This window comes from Armigeres subalbatus, unplaced genomic scaffold (genome assembly GCF_024139115.2).
Source record: "Armigeres subalbatus isolate Guangzhou_Male unplaced genomic scaffold, GZ_Asu_2 Contig1369, whole genome shotgun sequence".
In the NCBI taxonomy this organism is placed as follows: Eukaryota; Metazoa; Arthropoda; class Insecta; order Diptera; family Culicidae; genus Armigeres; species Armigeres subalbatus.
Genome location: NW_026942142.1, coordinates 8,495 through 15,721, shown reverse-complemented (window position 1 = coordinate 15,721; position 7,227 = coordinate 8,495).

Below are 7,227 nucleotides of genomic sequence, written 5' to 3'. Positions count from 1 at the left end.
TTCTGAAACTAAGAGTAATTTGAAGCTTAGAAAAAAGTTCCAACGAGATCCACCCTAAAACATCAACAAAATCGTTGTTTTCGGTATACACTATGAAATCATGTGCTTAACCAACGAATACCTTCTCCAATATCCAACTCCGTGGTACTTATGAGGGTGTCGCTAAGGCGATTACCTCTTGCTAAGTTGCATCCTTTTCCTGGTTACCGTGAAGATAGGCGTAGTAGTAATCTTCATGCTTGTAATTTTTTTGTCTATTCGTTGATTTCTGATAGCATTCTACATAAGGATTAAGGATAAATATGAGTATCGCTATCTGGTTATAAACTTTATACAAAAGTCACTATTTGGTCACTTTTTCTGAAACTAAAAGTCACTATTTGGTTACTTTTTTTAGTAATCGTTGGTCACTAAGTCACTATTTTGAATGGCATTCATCGCTACCAGGCATGTAGCGGACTTTGGGGCAAGTGTGCCATAGGGGCAAGTGAGCCACCCGTCATGTATTCAGTAAAATATCTATTAAGCGACCCAGCAAGTACACAGCTAGATTCGATCGTATTACCAGACATAGTGTATGGAATTTTGAATAGAATAGTCAAATATTCACTTTTTCGTGATCATTTTAATAAAGAGTGTCAAAATTGAGTGCAAAATTATAATATTCCAACCAATTCAAATAAGCCGTCAGATTACATAGAAACAAAATGTCAAGAAAGTGTATAGTGTATGGTGAAACTGAACAAAAGAGTGATTGTTTCTAGAAGTCAATCAGAGAAAAACATTTTTTTTTTCACGAAAAAGTCAATTTTGAAGCTTGTAAATATTGGGGCAAATGTGCCACCATATCTGTAAAGCGATTTGTAAACGCCATAAGTTAGGCAATTTCCGTTGATATGTATCATTTTCTCTTTGATATTATCTAGGTGGCCGTACTGCCCCATATGGGTGGCACACTTGCCCCATAGCCCAAAAAACATTCGTTATTTATAACCAATTTTAAAACGCTTCAGAAAATGGCTTTTTTGCATTTTATTTCTTCTGGGACCCAATCATTAGTGAAAATGTAAGTGTAAATCGGTATTGAACGCATATTCGAGTTTTAATAAAGAGTTTTTCAAAAGTTACAGAACAAATCGCTTAAGGTGGCACACTTGCCCCAAACTCCGCTACCGCCCTCGTGTACAATGTTGAACAATAAATTCGAAAGTGCGTCCATCCATCTAAGCTTCAGTCCATCTAAGGTCACAAACGAGGTTGACACATTTGTCTGTAATCTGAATACACAGGATTTTGTTTTTACACGATTTTTTTTCGCTCGTATTTTTGATCGTGTGACTTCAATTTGCCACCAAACTCTTTCGCAACATGTTTCAAAAATCCAGAATAAATCAAAGAAAAATCACATGATAATTAATATACGTTAAACATTTAGGATGGTGGAAAATTGAGAAAATGTAAATCGCGTAAAAACAAAATCCAGTGTACTTGATTGAAATACGCAATTTCCGCATATCATTTCTATCCATGTTCTCCTGCGCTTCAGCTATCACACTCTCTTCGTGTTGCCTTTTTTCTGCGCTGGATTCCTTTCTCTTCTGCCCTTGCTACACTGTACCGCTCTCTGTTGCAACGGGTAGGGGAGGATGGTGCAAAATGCACCCATGGGGCAAAACAGCTTCTAAGAGAAATATCCCTAAATAATCATAATTCAGGCATTTACCTCGGAAAAAATATCACAAAATCGATGCTTAATCTTATGCGATCCTTATCAGAACACTTAACACATCCAGTAACAGCGAAATAGCCGATAAATACATATAATTTTCTCTCCTAGCCAAAACAATAAGAAAACCGCATCACAAAATAAGCTTTTTCACTATTTTTACGCCTTTTTCATGATCAAATCTATATATGAAACAAACACCATAATATTTTTTCACATTATACACTAGAATACTAATAGTACAATTTCATAGTTAACAGTAAAATGTTAATTTTTAACAGCACGACTAACTTTTCTGTGACACCAAATTAGTGTCTATCCAACAGATGACGTTTCCATCAGATTAGTTTCGGATGACATTGTTAGAGCATTCCTATCGTCTCTATTTCCTTAGAACAACTCCTTCCAAGTTTTTTTTCCTATCTTTAAAAACTAGTTTTCGCGTGGATTTCGGGATCTACGCGGTACGTTTGTACACTCACAAAAAACTCCGCATTATATTCATGAGTTCACACATGGATTTTTGCAATGGGGGTAGCGAAATGGATTCCATATTTCCGACACATATATTCCATGCGCCCACATGCATTACATGAGTGTTCATACATACTATCCATGTGGGTCATAGGATTCATGTGTGAATTCGTATGCAAATAAGTATGTGCCGACGCATGATATGCATATTTCAAAATACATGGATTTTTGCCATAAAGTATGTGTCGATTTTCCTGAGTGTAGATTTGTACAATTGTAAGGTTTGTAAATTTATCAAGGTAATTGCGTAAATCTACGTCAATCTATATAAATAAAAATTAGTTATTTTTCCTTTTTAAATGGGTATTATAGATAGGATAGGATGAATAGATAGGATGATAGATAGGACAATGAAGAGTCAAGAAATGATCCCGCTACTAAAATTCATTGAGCAGTATGGAGTACAGCATAAGAACAAATTTCGTAATGCTAATTTCGCCTTCTAAGTAGGGATGGAAATACTCGCATCACGGGTAAGAAAAGAGTGAAATTGACCAACCAAAAACGCCACACTCGCGAGAATTGTTTATATGCTATAGACGATGCCGTTGTAGTGGTGCCGTAGTCATTGACTCGATTAGTGGCATCAAAAATATGACAACTTGACACCCGCCTGGGTTGCTTCGAATAGAATGGATACATTTCCTTGACAATAACAATAAACAAGTATGTTCTTGCTCATTCGTAAAAACAATTAATGACTCGCGAAGCTTCACGAATATTTTTCGGTGTTCTTTTTTATGGTTTCTCTGCAAGTGGTGGGTGAGCAAAAAAAAAAAGACAAAACAAATGTTCGCGAGTATTTTGCATTGTCTACTTCTCGGTTTGAGGGTTAGGCTCACAGATTTCCACCACTGCTTCTAAGTAAACTAAATGGGTTACTTTTTCTCGAGTAAAAATATTCCTTTTCACGCAAGAAAAGTGATATTTCTCACAGAGCTGTCGAATCCTTTGAAGGAAATTTACTAAAATAATAAATTGAAAGAAATTTACTAAATGCATATCACTCAAAAATTGATACCCTCGTAACGTTTTTGTGTGGAAGGGTTCTTAAATTTATGTGAGTTTTGATACTCTAAAGCTACGTTTTGACAGGGCAAGTGAATTGAACAACTCAGTTGAATTCAATTGACTTGCCAAAAGTTGAACATGTTCAACTTTCTTTTTGTTCAAGTGAATTGAATTAAGGTGTTTACACGTTCCATTCGCGCTCAATTCAAGCGACTTGCTCAATTCACTTGCCTTGTCTAAACGTAGCATAACAGATCCCCTGTGTTATGTAATTTGGAAAAGGCTTTGAATATGCCGAAAGAGTTGAGAAATAAAACGGGGCAAATATGTAAATGGATTTAACTTAGCTTAGCTTTGAGTATTCCCACATATTAATGGTTGCTATTCTGTGATTGGCCAGAACCAGTTACATTTCGCAAAGAAGCAACTGAATGATTGGCTGGAAGCCACTTATGTCGAAAAATAGCTCTCGTCGATACTTCCGAAGTTTTGTTATCATGAATTAAATGAAGTTAAAACAAAAACATTGTACGCAGAGCCGTAGCGTGGAGTCCCGGCGCCCTTGGCGAAATGTTTTTTGAGCGCCCCTCTCTTACCAAGGAAATTGTGCATTTTAAATCCCACCATAAAGTTTTATAAATTAGTATTAACGAGATTTTCTTCACTATTTATGCTCATCTTGTAGAACAGTAAGATTAAAAAGTTTAGTGGATTGAAGATGCTTCATATACAGTCGACTCTCACATCTCGATGTTCTATATCTCGATATCTCTCCCTATGTCGATGGTTTCCTCGGTCCCTTCAATCTACATACATTATGGCTTTCTACATCTCGATAACCTCCCTATCTCGATATCCTCCTATCTCGATGGGTTCTGATCATATTTTGTTCAGGATTAACTCTCCTTATGTCGAAATGTTCAAATTTTATGGCTACTAGACCATCTTTGGACAATAACAAACACATCAACAATAAGAAATGACATTTGTTTTGTTGTCGTTTTTCATAAAGAGGCTGCACTCATAACAAAGAGATGAAGTGTCAAAATTGGAACAGCGCATTTGCTGTCAAATCGGTTGTTCCAATCGAGCACAAGATTGTTAAAGGTAGGAGTATTGCGTCTCTTTGTTTTTAATCCAGGCTCGTTAGTTTTTCATAGCAACGAGCGTTTTTGGATCTATAAGGCTATCTGACGTTTTATCATCTTTTTTTTGCACGCGCACAGCCGGGATAGGGTTTGTTTTCATACGGAAACGCTTCCGAAGCGTTTCCGTATGAAAACAAATCCTATCCTTCCCGTGCGCGTGCAAGAGAAAGATGATAAAACGTCAGATAGCCTTATAGTACCCATTTCAATTTTCCTTCCATTCCTCGGTCTCTCCCTATCCCGATGGTCCCTTCAATATCGAGATGTAGAGAGGCGACTGTAACAAGCAGTATATTAGGCGGTATGTCTCTGGAAAGTTTTTAAATGTTGTGAGCTTTTACACTAATTTGCAAAATATGGTAAGATATGTTAGGAACTTGGCAGAGTCATAGGCTTTTCTGGATTCTCGTATGGAATCTGTTGGAACATCCAGGCTGAAAGATCATTAAAATTGCTGAAAGTTATTTACTTACAGCTCATAGTGTCCTAACGGCTGTCCAACTCTGAAGTGGATCGGTCGATGAACGAAATCGCTATCGGATTTCAGATCAAGGAAGATACTACATAAGAATGGGTCTGTCAGTGGTTTGGAGGTACTTTGTTGGGTCAATAACATCCAACTTTGAAGTGGTCGGAATCGACATCGGAAACAGGAAGGCCATGTGGTGAAATGAGGCTATGAATGCTTTAAAAGCACATGCCTTGGCACATGTTGTATGTATTGAGGATAAATTTTGCTAATCTACGATAGCTTTGAGAAATGATAACCAAAGTGGTCATTTGAGGAAGGCCATTATCACTGCTTATCGTAATGCTCCCAGGTCAAATGCGGCCATGATGATAATTTTTCGGACTAAATGAAGTTTTTCTGAATGAAATGAGCAAATTTGTCTTAAATATACACCATCCTTATTCTTGCCCCTACCCGATATAAGTCATTAGCGCAAAAGGTCTTTTAGAATATTGGTCAACACCTGTGGCTTTTGAATATAAGTTTTCTAGACTTTTTTTAGCCCCTTGTAGCCGGTTCCAAAAGGCTCAGAGAAACCGAAATGGAAGTCAAAGTTAAGACCAAATCATTCGACTTGTTTATTTGAGATAGAAGAAAGATTTGAATTCTTGAAATATCTCCGCCATATACCTTCGGACTTTGTGGACGGTTTGTTATTATTTGGCCATGTAACGAATAAAATTGTTCTGTTTCCCATACCGTAGTTCTCGATTCCGGCGCCCCCTGAAGGCTGGCGCCCTTGGCGGGGGCCAACCCGGCCAACCCCACGCTACGGCGCTGATTGTACGCCATATTGAATGAATGGCGGGTAGGCGTATTAGCCTTCTCTTCAGTCCCCTGCTTGTTTCGCAGGCGCATTCCAAAAAAAATGATTGCCTGGGCATGAGCATGATTGACCGCCCACGATTGCTACTCCGTTATTGCCAGGTCAGCTGTAATTACACAAGGAAGCAACAGATGAAGTTTGAGACTAACATCATCTTCAATGTGTAAGAACTGGTGACCCAAAAATAAGCAATATTATGCATCTCGAGATAAAATAGAATACAGCGGCTTCCTGCGGGTTGCTTCTCAGGTAATCGCAACGGTCACTAAACACGACAGAGATAATGAAAATCTTACCCATCGTATGCACTTGCCATGATAAACACTCTCCATGTACTCAGTGACTACGGTTGCATCTCACTAATACAATAGAACACTCCTGTCATTTCGCGAAAAGCACGTGGTTTTTTTTTGAGCGGCAAAATTCTGCCTATCTTCTAACACGGCGGCTATCTTGACGTTTACCTTCGCAGTCGAGCCTGCGAGCGTAAGACCTGCGAGCCTGCGAGCGTAAAAAGATAAGCGCGACAATACCAGCGCTGGCCGTGTCCGAATGCAGGTCAATTAAGGAATATATTGGAAACTGTTGACGTGATACTTGCTTTGTTAGAAGCCGACGAGTCATCTGCACTTCCACGAGAAATCACAGGGATGTTGGATATGTGTTAGGGAGTGTGGCGGGGTTCGTTTTGGTTAACGGTCTGCCGTGTATAGCTTGTAGTTTGATTTACAAAAAAATTGAACGAACTCTAATTATTTTAATTTTCGACCTCACTACACAACTGGATGCGAACTAAATTTTCTCTTTTTGATCAATTTACTCACCCGCTAAATTCAAATTAAAAATATCAGTGACCGGCTGATTGTTTTGCTCTCCGCACAAAGCAGAACTGAATTTCGATGACCGGCTGATCGCTCTGCTTACTGCAGAAACACGACTGGACAAAAAAAAACATTTTTCACTTTCTGATTTATTTAGGGCCCATACACAAATTACATAACGCTTTAGGGGGTGGGAGGGTACCTATCAGAGCGTTATGGCCCATACAAATTTAAGAACCCTTTTATACAAAAAACGTTACGAGGGGGTGGGTGGGGGTTGAAATTGGTCTATTTTTGCGTTATGTAATTTGTGAATGAACCCTTACTCACCCGCGCAGAGCAGAACAAAATTACGGTGACCGGCCGGTCGTTTTGCTTTCCGCACAAAGCAGAACAAAATTACGGGGACCGGCCGATCCGCTTACTGGAGAAAAACACGAAAATTTTCGCGAAAAATGGAAGTGATGAAACGAAAAAAAAAATCAATTATCTTCTAGGTTCGCTATAGAGAAAAGAGGGATGAGAGAAAGTGTTTTTCACTACAAACCCCGAAAAAAGATTCCCATTCGACCCGAAAATCGCTTGTTTTCGTCTCATCGAAACGAAAAGCATACAAACATTGAGAAAATGTGAACATCAATAGATGAATA